This window comes from Vidua chalybeata, chromosome 1, assembly GCF_026979565.1.
Source record: "Vidua chalybeata isolate OUT-0048 chromosome 1, bVidCha1 merged haplotype, whole genome shotgun sequence".
In the NCBI taxonomy this organism is placed as follows: Eukaryota; Metazoa; Chordata; class Aves; order Passeriformes; family Viduidae; genus Vidua; species Vidua chalybeata.
In genome coordinates this window covers 46,523,811-46,542,309 of record NC_071530.1, presented here as the reverse complement: position 1 = coordinate 46,542,309, position 18,499 = coordinate 46,523,811, and the positions used below count along the sequence as shown (strand labels likewise).

Genomic DNA, 18,499 nt, shown 5'->3' with positions numbered 1-18,499 from the left:
TTTCTCCAATAGTTTAGATTGAAATTTGTGGCCTCATGAAATGGAGGTCTGCTGATTTGACTCAATTACTTCTTGTGTCTTCACAGTCAAGGCATTTGTGTATCAAGATGAAATTACCTCAAGAGACCTGTAAAACAGCCTATCAGATTTACTATTTCTGTCTTTTATGCTTTGTTGTTTAGCATTATCTCAGCCTCAAACAGTCTATCCCCTTTCTTGCAGGCATCCCAGTAAGGAAACCCAATCCTTACACTCTATTAAAGTAGCACTTTAACACATCAGTATTGTCTGGAATTGTTTTTATTGTACAATAACAAATCTTCTGGAAAAACTAAAATCTTGCCCAGCAGATTTATTATCTCTAGTGTCTGTGTTTGAAACTACAAGCAGTGTTGAAGCATATCAATGCCAAAATATAGTGATGAAATTTAAATACTATTACCTCCACTTAGATAAGAAGAGGACAAGGCTAAAGAGCTCTGACATGCAAGGACTTTTGTGATGCTGTTGCTGATGAGTTCATATAAATTGTTATATTGATTGCACTGATGAATGTAGTGGTGCAAGTTCAGGGGAAGTCTGAACTGAAAATCTTAAACATTCTTTTGTTCTATCACTCTGATGTAAACTTTGTATTTCCACTAATGTGGTAAACAAAATAGTTTCCCTTGTTCCTCTTTTGCTTTCAGCTATGACAGATTTATCCTAACGAGGTTTTATTTGGGGACTGAAGGAACTGAACATTTCCAGGAGATGCTGGCTACAAACATCCATCCTGCTAATGCAACCCTGATAGGAAATGCAACCTCCAGACTAAAACAAAAAAACAAACAAACAAAAACCAACCAAACAAACAAACAAAAAAAATCAGGAAAGAGAAAGTTTTATAGAAAATTTTTCCTCCTCTTCAATGTGTTAGATCACCTTGGAAATTGCTTTTCTCTGCCTAGCCAGTGCTGGAAAAACCAGTCATGGAACAATGTACTAAAAGGAAGGCACTTGACAGCTTGGTTGTTCCTGGTTTATTCTGTGGCAATACAAAGAGGGGAAAAGAAAACAAAAATATGGTGATCTTCTAAGCTGGAGAAACAGCAGGTATTTTACTGTTGTCAAAAGAACATGAAGTAAAGAGACTGCTGAAATGACAGGAATCTCATGACAACATGCAAGCAGGGTTCATAAAAAATACCCATTTTAAACCCTAAAAACTAAATTTAAACATTAAATATGTCCACTTTTCTGTTAATCTTTTCTTTTACCTGAAATAAAGCAGCTGTTTCACTGAAGCAAATCATCTGCCAAAGGAAATACTGTGGAAACCCTCTCCCAAAAGGCAGGTTTAAAATCAGAAAAAAAGAGCTGATGTGCAGCTACAGTCTCTGATTACAGGTATGCTTCCTAGTTTGAAGCAGCAATGGAAATCCAAGTGCTAAGCCCAGACACAAAGGCTGTCAGGATCCCTGAACTGCTCTGACAGCACAACCCCTTTCCCCCCCATGCATACAGCAAGAACAATTGCCACCAGAGAAGAGCTCTGCTGGGAAAAGTACTGAATTGACTGCCTCACTCACCTCCTCCTGTGATTTTAATCTCACATTTTCACAAATTAAGAAGAATCCTCTTGATTTCAGCAGGGACCAGATGAAGCCCATTCACGAGAGCAGTATCTGAGTGTTAAACATCTGCCTTTCCCAAGTTGGCCAGATAAAATATCAAAGAGCATACGGACCATTTATTCAAATAAAGAGTGTTTCTTTGGTTATAGATGTTGCAGCTGCCTCGAGACTACCTAGAAATTAACTGTTCAGAATTTGGATGACTTTAATTAGCCCTCCAGAAAGGAAATGTGTAATCTACCACTATGACCATGAATGGGAGAATTCAAGAAACAGCAATTTACACAGGGCTGCAGCTGCAGACATAAAAGAATGAGTGTATGTACAACACATACATATTCCTACAACAAACAAACACTTGGGATCCATATTTTAAGCCTTTAAACTTTGTGAAGACACAGAAGAAGCTGAAAGTGATGTCAAAACACCTTAGCTCAAATTGCTGCAGCCACTTAAATTGATTTCAAGTGTCTGTTAAGTTTGTTCTGAAATTACCTAATAATACATTGCATACATAAAAATCACAGCTGAAAATGGGTTGTCTCTTTCTCCTAATGAACATGGAACCACTCCAGGGCACTGAGCTATGTTTAAAACCTCTCATGAACTTTCAGAAGAGCCTTATAGCAGAAACAGACAGGGAAGAGCAGGACAAGAGCTCCCAGGGACCATGGAACAGCTGGGCCATGGACAAGTCTGTTCCACAGCTTTGTTTCCTTTTGGAGGTTCAGTGTTTCTGAGCCTTTTGGCAGGTGGACATTTTAGTGAAATTATCTTTGTGACACAACAAAAAAAAAGACAGGGGTGGGTTAACATAACCCTACATATGTTCAGGAGCAAGAACGCTGCCAAGTGTGATTTGGATGAGGTAAAATTGGTAGTACTGCTAAGCTCTCATTTTTTAAATTATCTTGATTTTTAATTTTTTTTTTCATAAAATTTGACAGAGCTCTGGAAAGTGTGAACCTTAGAAAATGGTAAATTCTTGGAGAGGAGTGCAGTTTTAATCTTTGGTTCAGGTGATGATTTTAGGTCTCATTTTCAGACTTCAACTTTTATAATAATTTTTAAAATAGGCATTTTGCTTCTTCTGTGACTGAGATTTTCATATAATAACATTAATTAAGCTGCCGGAACTTTAAAAATAACACCATGAAATATTACACCAAATACCACAGGACTAAAGATTTTTAAAAAGAGATCACCACAGATTACACTGCTTGGATTCCTGACACAGCACTGCTACTGCAAGAGGAGACCTGGTCCTCTGCCCTTCAGTCCCCAGTCCCAGCTGAGTGGAGAATCTTCTTGGTAAGAATGTGCCAGATGAAATTTCCTCCTCAGAATGTTTCTGCTGAATATTAGGAACCTTTTCATCACTGATCCACTGGGAAAAACTGTTTAATTAAGTTACTGTGCCCGCCTCTGAATAGTTATCTACTCCTAGAAGGATACTAAGATTGCATTATAATTAGATGCCACAAAATTCTTTTTCCTGAAACCAAAACCTCCTGGCAGTTCTAGATCTTAAATTTAGTTTTACAAAAGAGTTTTAGAACATTCATATTTGAGTTAGACTGTTCAACACACAAAACTGGATTGTCAAATAAATTTAATGTAAAAATTAATGAAATGTGGCACCTTTATCTTGTTCACATAAAAGCCAGTCCAAGGAAGTTATTTAAAATCACCCTGAATATAAGGCAGTTTTGGACTGATCTTTCCAGCAATAATAATTATGTTATTATTGCACCTAGGCAAACTGTTGGACTTCAGCAGGGTTAAATTTTTCTATGACTTAACCATGTAAATTCCTTTCCAGAATCTCCTAATACAAAATTCTGCCTTCATACTCCCTACAGGTCTTGGTCATTCCTAATCAAGGATAGCTACCTGAATTTCTTTCCTGCTAGGATTCAAGGTCCAGAGCAATAACACTGAGTACAGGCAGGTATGCAAAACACATAAAATCCACCTGGGAGCTGAGCATTTGACTCCTGTTAGTTCTTTTGCTTCCTCAGACATTCAGGGCTGCATTTCTTTCTTTTCAGAGTTCAAGGCAGTTAATTTAGTAAGAAATCATGGCATTACATTGCCTACCTACTACAAGCTGGGGTAGTCCCAGGCTGCTCTGACTTGCTCTGGGGCAAGCACCAGAGGCCACCCTGAGCAGCAGGGAGTATGCTGAAGGTGTAGAGAAATACTTCTGCATTGCTGCTCATCAAAGAGCAACTTGTGCATGCTGGTGTGTCTCCATCACACTCCCTGGGTGATCCTACAGTGATTATTGCTCAGCCAGGTGCCAAAGTTTCCCAAATCATGATTTTCAGTTAAAAGTGATTCAAGAGGAGGGAGTCTTGTTCCTGCCATGTATTGCCCTGTGAGGTAGCAAAGGCTGTTTTCATTTTCATGTCATCTGGAAAAGGATTCTGGAGGCAGAGCACAACCTTGCCCATTAATGATGGTTTGTAAGAATCCCAAACTGTGAAGTGTAAAAATCAAACACACATGTACCCAAAACATGCCTGCACTTCAGGCTTCAAAAGGATGGACAGCATTTAGTCGTTAATGGAGGAAGCTTCTAAGATTAAACTGCATTTTTTTAAAGAATTACCAAAAGAAGGAAAGGACAGTTTCCAACTGTCTGATTGGTCTCCAGCATCCTGTCTTTGCACAACATTGTACAGCCCAGTATTTGCAAAGACTTCCAAAAACCTGGAGACACAGTCTTTCCTGCATTGAACCTGGAAACAGTAACAAAATCTGTTGACTTCTCATTTCCCCCCTGGTTCATTCTGCTTATTTTTCTGATTACCAAAGCCTCATTTGGCCTTGATGCATTTTGCATGCACAGAAAGTCCCTCTGGAGATGGAAGCATGTTCACTTAATTGAATCTGCCTGACAGATGTGACGCAGCGAGATAATGAATATGCAGTTGACAGATGTCTATGCTATGTACATACACATATTAGGAAGCAGGGACACAGATTTCCTGTGATGGAAAACAGAGAGACCTGCTCATTGGAGTTGAGCTAAGAGTTGTTGCAGATCTGTTTCATTTAAGAGAGTGACATAGGAACCTAGGGAGAATTTAAGGTAAGTTCAAGACCACCAGCTAAATGAATTGAGACTGTTTGACACCTGCTGCTGCTGGAAAGGGCCTTCCCTTCCCACTCACAGCCCTCCTTTCTGCTTTGCAGAGATTCATTCACTGCATGCCCCCTGGCCAAGGCTCAGCAGGCAGCAAAGCCAGGACAGGGGTTCCCTGCTGGTAAAAGAGAAAGATGCTGCATCCACATTTTTTGGCACATCATTTCCTGTTCCTGCCCATATGATCCTGCTTCCTCTCCAGCTTCAGCTCTGGCACTCTTCAGGTCCTTCCAGGGACAAATCTATCTCTTCAAAATGGAATAGCTTTGCCATTGTTATGGCACAGGGAACATGCCAGTCTGGCTGCAAAGAGTGGTGTTCATTTTATTGTTTATTCTGTGCCAGTGAGCACTGGTGGGATGTTCTGCAATTTACACCAGAGACAACAGAACAGCAAGGAGAGGCTGACAGGGAGCATCATTACAGGTGACGGCAGGAACGGGATTTTGACTGGCAAGTGTCAAACCCAGCATTCCAGTCCCATATGTCATTGTGCAAAATCAAATGCTGTAGAAAACAGGCTCAGGCAAGGACTACAGATGAAGGTAGTATTTTAAACATTGCCAGCAATGTGGTAGGGTCACCACTAGATTCATACTGATTTAAAAGTTTGCATCAAAACTACCAAAGGGAGTGTGATTTATCACAGTATCTGATAATGACTTTCCCACAAGATTTTTTAACAGTGGTGTTTTGATACTTGCTGTGCAAAAATTAGGTCTGTACACTGGCAGTCCCGACATCCTTTGGCTGTGTGTCAGTCTAGACTTTCCTCTGGGACTCTTCACAGGATTCAGAGCCTATGTCAATTGATTGTGACAATGCCAAAGGCATGAGAAACTTGGAGCTTCTCCTGAAGTGCTGATTTTCAATGAAAATTGGAAAGTAGTATGAAATCCAAAGTGAAAAAAAAAAGATCTGTATCTGTAGCAATCACAGCTGAAGGTTATGTGAACAGAGCTGTGGTGGGCTGGTCTCTTTCTCATGCACTTCATGAAGTGCCAGCCATGTCTCAAGGCTCTCAAGTGCTCACAGCTTCCATCAGCCTCATGAGGATGAGAAGGTGATTGGCACCTTGCAGGACTGCACAGCCCCTGTTTGAGAAGACAGGGAGCAGTGGCAGGTTTTCCTTCATCCCAGATGGGATGCTTGTCACGTGCCTTGCCATGCAGAAAGCCATGCAGAAAGCACACGAAATCCTGGGCCATTTGCAATGAAGCTGGAAGTCCCCCTGCAGTGAAGGCAGTGAGGTGTATGTGGTGCAATCATGGAACAGCAAAACTGGGACTTCAGGGATTTCTCCTGAATCATATAACTAACTCTATCACATGCAGGAGGCAGCTGTTTGTTTCTCAGATAACTAAAATCAGTCACATACTTCCTTAAGGATATATTGTTCCCCCTAAATCAAGTAAATAATAATAAAAGAGCAAAAGGAAATGTTGTTCTTTTTTTTTTTTTTTTCAAATAGGAGAACTGCAGCAGAAAGGTATTAGACCTGTACCAGGCCTTTCTGTCTTCAAAACTACACTGGTATCTTAGCCTCCTACACAACACAGATCTTCCTCACACCTGTCTGCTTTGGAAGCCATGAATCCAAAGACAACACTGACCAAAGGAGAGAGCTGTTGGTGGGTGAGCAAGAGGTATAGCAGGAGTGCATTGGATATCCCTGCTTTTCTCATCTGGAGTGCAAGTGGACATGGCTATTACATGGGAGGCAGGTGAGAAAAGCAGCCTGTCCTTGATAACCTTCCTTGCACCTGGCATCTACATCTTTTTGTCCTAGTGGGATTATGACTGTAGAAGATCCCTCTCTGTGAGATATTCTTGTGGGACACCATGTTGTCTGAAGCACCTGCCACACTAAGCAGGCATGGAGAAGAATATACTTAGTTCACAGTATCATGGGAGGACAAAAGAGTAAGGTCTAGGAAAAGGTGCTGGGATATAGGTATCTGCAATTACACACAGGTTTGTACCTTCACAGACTGACATATTTCTGTAACAAATTTATCTAACCCACAATGCTTGGAAGTTTATCCTGAGTCTCCATCATAATCTCAGTCATGGATCATCAATTATTTGGTCATTAACACCCTCAGCTGCCATCTCTTTTTCTATGGTTTTCTAGTGGAAACTGCTACAAAAAGCTGTATCAAAAGATTGATCAAAGTTTGCTTATGTTTGACCAAGAATGGTTCTGTGTCAAGTTCAAGTTTTGTCAAACTTACTGCAAGACACAGATCCAATGCAAGTTTCCACCCAGAATGTTTTCCTGGACCACTAAAGCAATTAAAATAGGGAGGGACAGGAGGTCAAGCAAACTGGTACATTCAGTTAGATCAAATGAAAGAAATGCTGACTTACCCAAGCCCAGATTTATCTATCAAATGTCTGCATAGCATCACTTTGTGTTGTTCAATGACAGCATCACAGAGCAGTTTCATGAAGATCAAGGAGTTTCCTCATCTATTCCTCAAAATCTCAGTTTAGTTTTTTGGGCACTTTAACATTTTAAATGTGAGTAAGACAATAACAGCAGTAAAATGCACAGTAAACTGTAGCAGTTAATCAACATTTGCATACATAACTGTCATCTAAAATGCTTTTGGATGTGTTCTAAGATCAGTACAATGGAAAGATATAAACTTGTACTTTGTATAATTGTTTTCAAAGCTTGGTAGCATCAGAAATCAACATTCTGCAAAGGTGCGTGTTATGAAAAGCTTCTCAAATCAAAATTTTATGGTAAAACAATATTATATGTTGAAATATAGATACCACAATAATACACACAGGGGCTTTCCCTGTTGCATTCCAGGAGGGACTTCAATCATGTTGTCATATTTGCACAGTGTAATAGCTTTTCCTTTAATTTGACAAGGAACATTAGAATTCTGTGACCAAGGGATTTGCACTAAAACAGTTCTAATTAAACGTTTGGTGAATGTGTGCACTGTTAGAGTAGTTGCTGAGTATCAAAAGCCTTATAATTAGTATTTTGCAGGTGTTAAGCAGACATGCCTTAGGGCTTTCTGAAAACGTCAAATGATAGCAAAGCATAGACAGATGACATTTTCTCTCTCTCAGAACAGTCCCATTCTGACAAGAACCTGAGTCTTAAAAAGGCTTAGCTTAACTCAACTCCCATTTGACAGGAAATAGGCAATCAAGACACCACCGCAGAGCAGAAACAAGTGAATTTGTCAGTAGTCAGACTTCCAATCAGCAAGATGCCACCCAGAAGTTGAGTCTACTGGCTAGCAGAAAATCATGAGTGGGCTCAAAAACACGTATTTCCAAAAGCACTTGTCCCCATCTGGTTTTGCACATGCAGCACAGTAACAGCAGGTACCTTACAGCTGTATTCCTTGGCAACCATTCAACTTGTCAGCTGGAGGCTGTGCACCTGGTGCTAGAAGACCAATTTAAAATGCCAGCATACTGTCAACTGCCAAATTTCTGTTGTCAATTTTTGGGGGGAAGCCCACCCAGTATAACTATTTTTTTCCATTTAAAATTACATTAAATAAACCCAAAGACTACAGTAGCAGTGAATGGAAGTGAAGGAAATGTAGTTCAACAGCTACAGAATCTTTCCTCCTCTCTCAATGCCTATGTCTCCAATAGACACAGACTTTCTACAGTTTGAAGTTTCTTATATTTCAGATTAAATATCCACTTGCAGAAATTACAGATTCATGAAAGCAATAATTATAGTTACAGTTTTTCTCCTCAGAGTATATGTTTATGTGAGCTGATCACCCACTTCATAGATAATAATATAAAACACTTAAGTAGATGATTGAAGGATACTACTTCTGTGTAAAGCCAGATGCTGCTGGGCTTGTTGCTCCCACAGCCCGGGAGATGTTCCGAGGCACATGCTTATTCCACCTGCTCTGAATGGCCTCATGTAATTGTAGACACACAGGAAAATGACCCCACCCGTCACCTTTGGCATGGAATCCTTCCAGTACCATGAGTTTCATCCTTGGCATATTGCACTAAAGGTATGACAGCACCTCTAACCAACAGAGGAAGGAATGCACTTTTTTGGGATGGAAAAAGAGTTTACCTGAGATTATGGATGTGAGGAAAAGTCAGGAATAGGAAATTCATAGGAAGCTCTCACAATAAGGAGAGCTGTAGGTAAAAATGCTCTTGCTATGAAAGTTTGATACGCTGTATTTTCCCACCTAAAAAGATGTATTCAACACATATATGCTTTTTGCCTGGATAGTGTAATTATTTCTGTCTCTGACATAACTTCTAGGTTGCACAAAAGCAAAAATACACGGAAACTAGGTAAAAATATTACATCATACATTGTGTGAAGGGATTCTACAATTCTAAAATATTGCATCACACATTGTGTGAAAGGATTCTACAATCTACAATGTTCACAAATATCAGAAGAAGATGAAACAAACAAAAAAATTGCTTGAAGAGTAAAGAAATGGTTGACAGAATGAAGAATTCACTGAGAAGTCAAAAGGAAATCCAATCAGAATTTCCTATTTGTGACTTCTATTAAATTGATTTCTGGATATGAAAAGTTGGTACATTACAGGCAGTTTGACTACTGAAACTTTAACAAAACACACAATCTTTCAACATCTAGAGAACCAAGAGATGCTTAAGCTGATCAGAGTTTCAGAATACTTAGATTTCCTCTTTCAATCAATTTTTTACCTGCTGAATAAAAAAACAGGAAAAAAAAAAAAAAGAGGTATATACTGCAATAATTCAGAAGTATACAGAAAGGGCACATCATTGACATCTCTTGTCTCCAGAAGCACTGAATGAAGCCTTGACACCAAAATAATGAAAAAAAAACCACCGAGAAAGATCAAGGGCAAAAGTAGTCAAAGTCTGCACTTCAGGATCTTTATGTTTCAAATCACATTCACAATCTCTGTTAACAAATATAAAATTCAACACTGAATTCAATTCTTGCAGAGAAATTGCTTAACCCTGTGAAACCAGATGTCTGGGAATGGGGCAACAAGCAACCCACCAGTAGCAAAACTATTCCCTGATAAGATACATTTTTTTACCCAAATATTGTGATATTTTGTGCCACAAGGCAGCATTTCAATAAGCTGCTTGCGGGTAGGAAGTAATTCCCTAAAGTGTGCATTGCAGGTGTAATGTCAGAACAAACAAACAAGCAAATTAATATAATCTGGTTTGTGGTTACAAATGGCATTTCTTGAAGCATTTCTTACATGTAAGGGGAAAAATGGATGAATTATAATGTAATGGAAATCTACATTATGGTTTATTCTTTTTACTTTAGAATAATTATAATGATATTAACAATAACAGTAGTAACAGCAGCAGCAGCAGTAGTAGTAAGTATATAGTGTTAGTATTAGTACTAGTATTATCCAAGATAAAAGTGAACATACATTTGGCAGGAAGTTTTAAAATACTGTTTGGTCTAATAGTATTTTAAAACCAGCTTGTCTAATGTGCAAAGGAGCACCTGCATTTATACTCTGGATCTCTCCCACCCTCCAAAGCAAGACAGTCCCATCTAAACTGTCTACTGAGGGTGGACCCTGGCCCAAGCTGGCCTCTGGGCCTGCTCAGGAATTGTTTGGGAGAGCTCTACCCGCCACTTACATCTGTCAAAGGCCTTCCTACAAATTCAACAGTACCACAGTACATCTACAGTGCCCAGGACTAATCCCTGGCACTATGCACTGACAACCATCCTCCTTCCTGTGTAATCAGTGATTCTGAAATAAATCTGCAGCTTTCAGGTTATAAGAGATGACCAGCAGTTCTAGAAGTATTAGCATAGACTCTGACACAGCTTACACTATAGGTGTCTTTCAATCAACTTATGCCTCCAAAATTCTCATTCATGATACCTTTGAATAGAGGATAAAAGGTTTTCTGTAGGCATTTAGTCAATATTTTATAAAATAGACTTTACCTTGTTTTATTTTTTCCAGTACGATTTGATATCAGAGATCAAGCTTCAGCCCCTCTTCTTAGAGCAGGTTTCCAAATTTGTTTTGTTAATAAGGAATCAACTAAGCTGACAGGAAATTGACACTCTGCTCTGGAGAGAGGCTCTCCTATGGTTTGATGGCTACCTTGAGCAAACTATTCAAGTGGTGAAGGGGGGCCATCCAACCTGTAAACGCTTTTAAAAGTCCCATCACAATATTATAATTGTTTCTAATAGAAATCTCAGGAGCTTTAAAGACCTGGGATAGTACATGGCCCCCACACTGAAAACTTTCCTTCCATATCCAGCAGATTTCTGTGATTCTCATCCAGTTTTCTACATAGGGAATAAGCAGCTGTTTTTCCTTACAGCAGAACACAGCAGCTCTTCCACGTGATATTTAACAGACATCTTATGGGAACCCAAACTTCACAAGGGAGAGAGGATTCAGTCTGAGGCGTGCCTTCACTTTCTATGAAAGGAGGTATGTCACTCCTTTAATTGCCAAAGGTCCATATTAAAATAAATAATCTCCTGATCTACCTAACTGCTAACATCTTTCTCATCTCAAAGGTGTCTAACAAAGCCCACAGCATGTAGTACTGTAATGTTTTTCCCCCTCCTTTAATAGCGAGTTCATTTATTCAAGACACTATTATGGGAAAATGAAAATAATGGATGACTTTAGTGAAAACAGACAAGATTTTTATGTTTCCAATCAGTACATGGCAATACCCCAGTTTAATTGTAGGTAGTCTATTAAGTGTCTGGAAAGCCACTTAGTCTTCTGGACAGACTCCAGAATTCCTCTGCACCTAACATTTAAAACTACACAAATCAAAAGTTTTTATTTTCCATCCCTTCTTAGTCTGAGCTCATTAACAACCTTGCAGGATTCATCTGTCCCCACTGCTGTGATGATCCAAGGAAGCCCTAAGAATGATAAAATGCACACCCTCCACATCCGAACTAAACTGATCTAGCCCTGTGTGCAACCAGCAAACTCCTCCTAGGTACTTGAATTTGATATTGCAGCCATGTTATCCATCATAAACCAAATGTCTGAATGAGCTGGGAGCAGTGTGGTGCTGCACAATTCAGTTGTGTTTTCTAATCAGCGCTAATTGTACCTTAAGTCCTCACAAGGGGTGGTTGTGAGTCAGACATCCTGGTGCCTCGGACAAACCTGTTTTCAAGTGCAGTGCAGAAAGCCAGACAATCTGCTTTCTCTTCTACTTGCATACGAGTTTGTATCACTAGATCATGGAAAACCTTGAGCAAGAACTGTGGTATAAACTATCCTCTAATTAGCACTCACACATATCAAGGATAACTACCAAAACCCCTTAAGTCGAACATGACAAATTCTGCATTTAATAAAAGGTAGGTGTTCTTGTTTAGCTTTTGATGGTGTACAGAGACATCAACTTGTGAATAACATGACCTGCAACATCTTGTATTAAAATTCTATTGTGCACTTTAAAAAGTCAGGGACATTTTCCTTTCAGTATGATTGTTTATACTGTCTTTCAGGGGCTTTGCCAGCCTATTACTCTCACCAAAATAAATGAAAAATCAACAAACATCCATACCTGACCAGACATAAATCCTGTTTATAAGGCACTGCCTTTATTCTGGTTAGTGTTCTATGAAGCAGCAAGGACTGAGCACAGGGACTATAAATACAGAGAAAAACTGTCTGTCTACCTTGTGTTATGTATTATTACTTGTTGCAAGAGGATCAGGCAGAAAAGAAAGACTGTAGGACACCTCATTCTCATCTCTTTGAAAGTACATATACATAAGTAAAGAAAAAAATTCACAATTGCAAACAGTATCACAATACCTTTTGAGACTGGGAGTTTGAGAGTATGACTTTGTGACCATTAAAGCCTTTCTGGTAGAAAATCCATTCTTCTGCATAAACATTTTCTTTGTACTAGGGCAGAGAGATGAGACAATACTTCTTCTCTCAATAGCCTTTGCAGTGGCCTTCTCAGTGTTACTCAGGCCATGTCACTCATCTGTGGAAGCTGCAGTACTGTACAAGACTTATAACCCCAGCACTGACAACCCTGCCATCACTGTCTTCCTCCACCAGAAACAAGGAAAGCTGCTTGAAAAGTAGCATTGAGAGACGTGCTCCTTCAGCATACCTGTTCATATCCATCAGAGTTATCTTCTTAGAGATTTGTTCTTTCAGTATGAAAGGCAATGGCAATTTGACAGATCTGTAGATATTTTTAGTACTTCTCTGGGAAAAATCTTTTTTTAACACTTTGTTACAATTATTTAAAGTTCTATTGAAGACAGCGACAGAAAAAGATCCAGCATGTAGATAAGATACACTTACCACCCATCTTATCAACATACTCATCACAGTTTATGCCTTTCACTACTGCCTATGGGGTATTTTACTAAGCCCTAAGTTAAGAATAGGCCTTAAAAATGGCCTATCTTAAATTAAAATAGCTGATACATGCCATCTAGTTTTAGAATAATTTTACTGTTGTGTTCTATAAATCAAAACTCCAGTTTCATTGCATAACAGATAGATATCAGTGCCCTTAAACCTGTTAGCACATATGAGGTGAGAAGCAAGCCCATGATGTTCCTCTAAAAACAAAATGCAGCATAGTGGAGAACACATTTCTGTGAAAAAGACAAACATGTTAGCACATTTCCAAGCAGAGATGCCACAGTGCATCTGTGTCACATAGGTCCTCCGGCTGGGCAGAAGGCTGCTCTGGCAGGAACACTTTGGGAAGTCTTGACAATCATCCAGCCAATGGAGAGAAGCATTCTGAAGAGCTGCAGAGAAATCTGGAGCAGAAAAAAAAGCAGCAACTTGTGTGTCTATGAGGGTGAATGGAAAAAATATTACAAGCTGCTGGATTGTTTGAGCAATCACTAATAACACTCAAAAATTCAGACTGCGGTTTTTTTCTTTATCAAAATTATTACATTTAGCAAGAGGTTTTAATCTCATACCAGCTTCAAATCTACTTTTATCCAAAGGCATTCAAAACTTCAAGGAGACCATGACTAACAAATTATTGTTAGAACTGCAAGTCTCTCAAAGCAACCAAAAACCTTTATAACATTCATCCATAAAGAAAAGTAGAAAACAGCAATGAAATCTGCTGGGGAAGAAGAAAGCAACAACACCAGGAATTTTTAGTTTAAGCACAAAGCATCAGTGTTAAACATTTGATAAGTCTCATGGTTTTGTTCTGAAAATAGATGAGAGGGAGTGTTTTCGTGCATGACTAGTCACACAGCAAATAAATTCATGCTTAAAAATATAGCTTATGCACAGATGGCTGCAGAACAATTACTATGTATTAGCGTTTCTCATTCCACATTAAACTTGTGATGTACTAGAAACTCCCTTTTCTCCCACTCTGAAGATTTCTCTGCGAGATTTTAATGCATCATTACTTCAATAATTATGACATGGCCATATTGCATTTAACCTTGATTTATTCCTCCAAATGCTTAATAATTATCTTTCTTTTTAACCATTTCCTTTCATTTAACAAAGTTACATTCTTCTTGTAGTGATAAGGAAATAGGCAGTCAGATGCCATCTGGCAATATAACAGCCTGCTTGCTGTCCACACACATCACACACATCATCCAGAACTAAAAAATTAAAAAAAAAAAAAAAAAAGAGAATAGCTAGGCTATCTATCTGCAATTTTAACAGTAAATATCTCAAGATGCTATGCATTAACTGGAGCACTTGAGCCTGTGGTTTTGGTACATGTACCATACATTCATCTGGACACTCAGCCTGTAATGAGGATGCGCCAGATACACTCCAAGGATTCCAAAAACAGATACAGCAATTCTGACAAAATGCAGACCTGACACTCAGATTACAGCTCTTTCAGATCAGATTGAATTTGCAATAAGGAAACAATTAATGACAAAAGCAGGCTTTAATATACAGACTCATTTTCTCTTGTTCTCTTCTAGAAGAATGTGAAAAGTACCACCCCTAATGCTATTATTCCTATTATGCTATTTACTCTAGAATGCTTCACTTTTTGTGCAAAGATTTAGATTGAGTTGCAAAAACATATGCTTGGTTATAGGATCCTTTTTTTTAAGTTCAGCTTTCACTTATTTGGTCTATTCTGGGCACACAATCTATTCATATTGATGATTCTTTTTTTTTGTCTTCAAACTATAACTTGCCCAAGTGCTGTTTTCCCCATCTATCATGTTCTCTCTTTTTATGATTAGAAGTCTTTGACAGCAGATTGATGTTATGTACATTTACGAAGGCAGCTGAAAAATTGCATACTTTTTAGGTTTTTTTTTTGAAAGCTACATTAATATAGTTTATTCTCCAATACAGCACTATCAAGCAGTACTTTGGTTTTGCAAAATTGAGTCGCTTTATGTCAGATTTGAAAATAAAAACCTATTTGGCTATTTATGCTTTTATCAAAATGCTCTCTTCCTTCTCCCAGTTCTCAGGGAAGCTGAGCATTAAGCTCACACTTGAGTACCACATGATACAGCTCTGACCCAACTGGGTAATACCTGTCCACTCAGACAACTGAACAAAGCTTTACCTGTAGCATGCCAGAGCCCCTCCTGACAGCGTACACGTCCATATATCAGATTATGATGCACAAATGATACCACACTGGGAGAGGAGGCAGATCTGCTGGAGGAAAGAGCCTCCTCACAGGCACACCTTGACAGTGTGAAAAACAAGCAAGCCAACACGGTCTGCATGAAGTTTAACAAACATAAATGCTAAATGCTGCACCTGGGATGCAGCAATCCCACACAGCAGTTGAAGGCACAGCTTGGGTGGTCCTGACTGATGGCAACCTGGATGTGTTTCAGCAGAAGTGAAAGCAAACCTTGCCACAGGTTGCATTAACAAGAGGACAATCAGCTAATTGAAAGTTGTGATTATTCCAGTCCATTTGGCACTTGTTAGGGCACACCTGTAACATTAGGTCAAAGTTTGGACTCCTCACTTCAAGAAAGCCACTAAAAACTTGGAGAGGGAAGGGCCACCAATATGATGAGAGGGTAGTAGGACTTAACAGAGGAAATAAAATTGAAGGAATGGGGTGTGTTCAACCTAGAGAAGTCTTGAGAGAGTCTAATCACATTTTCCAATACCTGAAATGTAATATACAGAGGAAAGGCAGAAATTCTTTCCACAAGGATGCACAGGGACAAAAAACAAGCAATGGATGCAAATTATTTTGGAAGAAAAACCATATGATAAGGAAAAATTGTGCAACATGAGGGAAAAAAAAAATCATTAGAATGGGTTGTCCTATAGGATCTCCCTTGCTGGAAATGACAAGATTTGACAGGAACCTGCATAATTCAATTAAAGGTCCAGCTTTCAACAAAAGGTTGGACTGTACAATCTACAGAGGTCCCTGCCAGCCTCAGCTTTTACTTGGCTCTGCTGTGCTATGCAGGTCTGTCGACTGGTCCATGTTCAAAGATGACAGACAGAAACTTGAGAGACTAAATCTCTGCAAAGAAACAAGAGTCAAAAGCAAGATGCTGCTCCCATGTCTAACCAGGAAGGTGAAGCTCCTTGGCATGAAGAAATACTTATTGCTGTTATCTACAGAATTCCATACCAGTAACTTTTGATAGAGGGTCAAAAATAGACCAGTAACTATGTAAAAGTTGTTCCATATCTCAGAATAAAATATTTTATTAATTTAAGTATAAAAAATTCAGGACTAACACTTTATTGTTTTCCATCTTTCACTGCCTGTGAAAATCTGTGTCATGTTTACTTTTACTTTCCTGACTCCTGTCTTCAAATTTCAGGGGGTTGGGATTGCTCTGAACCCAGTCTATGGTAAGATGCTTTGGGCCCCCTCTCCAACTGTGACAGAATGCTCACCTTGTCTGCCAGGCTGAGCACGGCTCAAGTAACACCACATCCCCTTCTCCCTGTCTGCACACTGCTAGAGACTGAAATCCTAAGAGAGGAAGAGAGCCTGGGAAGGGAGAAAGGGAAATCAAGCAGGTTAAAGAGATAGTTCCATGGTAATAAATCACTAGATTACACTGTTCCCCTGTCTGCTAGCTGTAGAAGAGTGTCCAAAAAAATGCAGAAGTCTGGTGAAATTTATTGTTATCACACTTATTGCTCAACATTATACTAATAAAATTGTATTTCATAGGGTTGGGATTATAAAAGAAGAGAAAAAGAAAGAACGGAAGACACTCAAATTATAGCTGTGGGTGTATAAGTCACATTTCACACAACTACCAAAGGATGGAGGGATGGGAAAGTGCAGGAGTGAAATAAAAATTGATTCACATAAGTAACTCTTCCCAAAGATGTGAAAGGTTTTCGACCTTCATCCAAGTGAAAAAAGGAATTATTTGACAGTTACTCATGTGCATTCCCACCAGCACTGTGCACATGAAAACCTGTGCTAACTGGTTCCTACTCACTGCCCAAATTTTTACAGCTCCTGTTTGAATGCATCACTGCTTCCCCTATCTGTATGCCAAGTGTAGGTATCCCACGTTGGATTGTCAGCTTTCCCACTGGGGGCTGGATGCACACATAACAAACATAAATACTCAGGCATTGCAGTCCCCAAGTCCCCTCAGCATCTAGGAGCTCTTCAGAAGCTGCCTTGCTTTTTCACCCACAGCATATTAATATTAAGCTATTTGCTTAAAAAAAAATCAATTTAAAAGAAAATAAATATTTCATTTATTTTCTCTTTTCCAACTAGAAATTTCAAGCATAGAGAGAAAAAACCCAAACATCTAACTGCCAACATAGTTTTAAATTCTAAATTTAACTTTAAAAATTGTTTCTGGAGATCAGAAAGGCTAAGCTCTGACGCACAAATATTACCCATGAAGAAAAAAGCTTTTACATTCCACCCCTAAGTCATTCCTGGTGGCAATTACAGCTCATTTTATCATTGAAAATGCTCTTCAGTGCAGTCTTTCAACAATGCAGATATGTGAGTTAGAAAGGAAACATCAGCCTTGCTTCAAAACCATTTTATCCAGAGTGTTTCCAGAGCACTGAGAAACCCTCTAATTCCTGTTTTAGTATGTAACAAGGCTTTCAAGAGAGGCGGAAATCCAAATCTTTACTTAGTGCCCCAGATTTACACAAATGCTACTAATGCAATTTAAATGTCTTCAGCGTTAAAACATTGTCAGTACTCCCTCTAGTGGGTGTCCTAAATGAAGCAAACATTCCCTGCTGACTTCCGAGGAGAACATTTTGTTATCTGTAAAGTTTCTCTGAAATTAAACATCAGAATTGCAGCTGTCAGAAAACAGGGCTGTTACCGAGTATCTCAGGACTTTTTGTTTCCATAGAAGGTGCAGGAGGCTGGCAGCAACGAGCAACACACTTTTCATGGAACTGGTAGGAGCAAACCAGATAGAGAGGAAACCTGGTTCTAAAGAAGCAGAACTTGAAGACACCGGTTTCCTTTGGATATGCATCCTGCATCCCTGCACAGCCCTTCGCAAATCCATCAGTACCCAACATCCTCACACACACACGAACTCTTGTTCCTGCCTTGGTCCCTCCCAGACATTGGCATCTGGGCCAGAGGGAGCACGTGCTTTGCCTTGCCTTTTTTAGTTTATTTTCTATTCCACCAGCTGAACAGAGAAAACAGAGAGAAGGATGGAAAATGTTAGAAGACCTCCATTGCCAAAATCTGAAGGGGGAAGATTTTAGAAAAAAAAAAGGTCCCTGTCTCCCAGTGCCCCCCAGGC

At 39.2% G+C, this 18,499-nt stretch overlaps 1 long non-coding RNA gene across 2 annotated transcripts in view; it reads right to left on the bottom strand.

Annotated features, from left to right (window-relative positions):
- Nucleotides 1–18,499, bottom strand: part of LOC128799595 (uncharacterized) — a 46,312-nt gene that overhangs the window by 11,475 nt on the left and 16,338 nt on the right. The window lies entirely within an intron of this gene.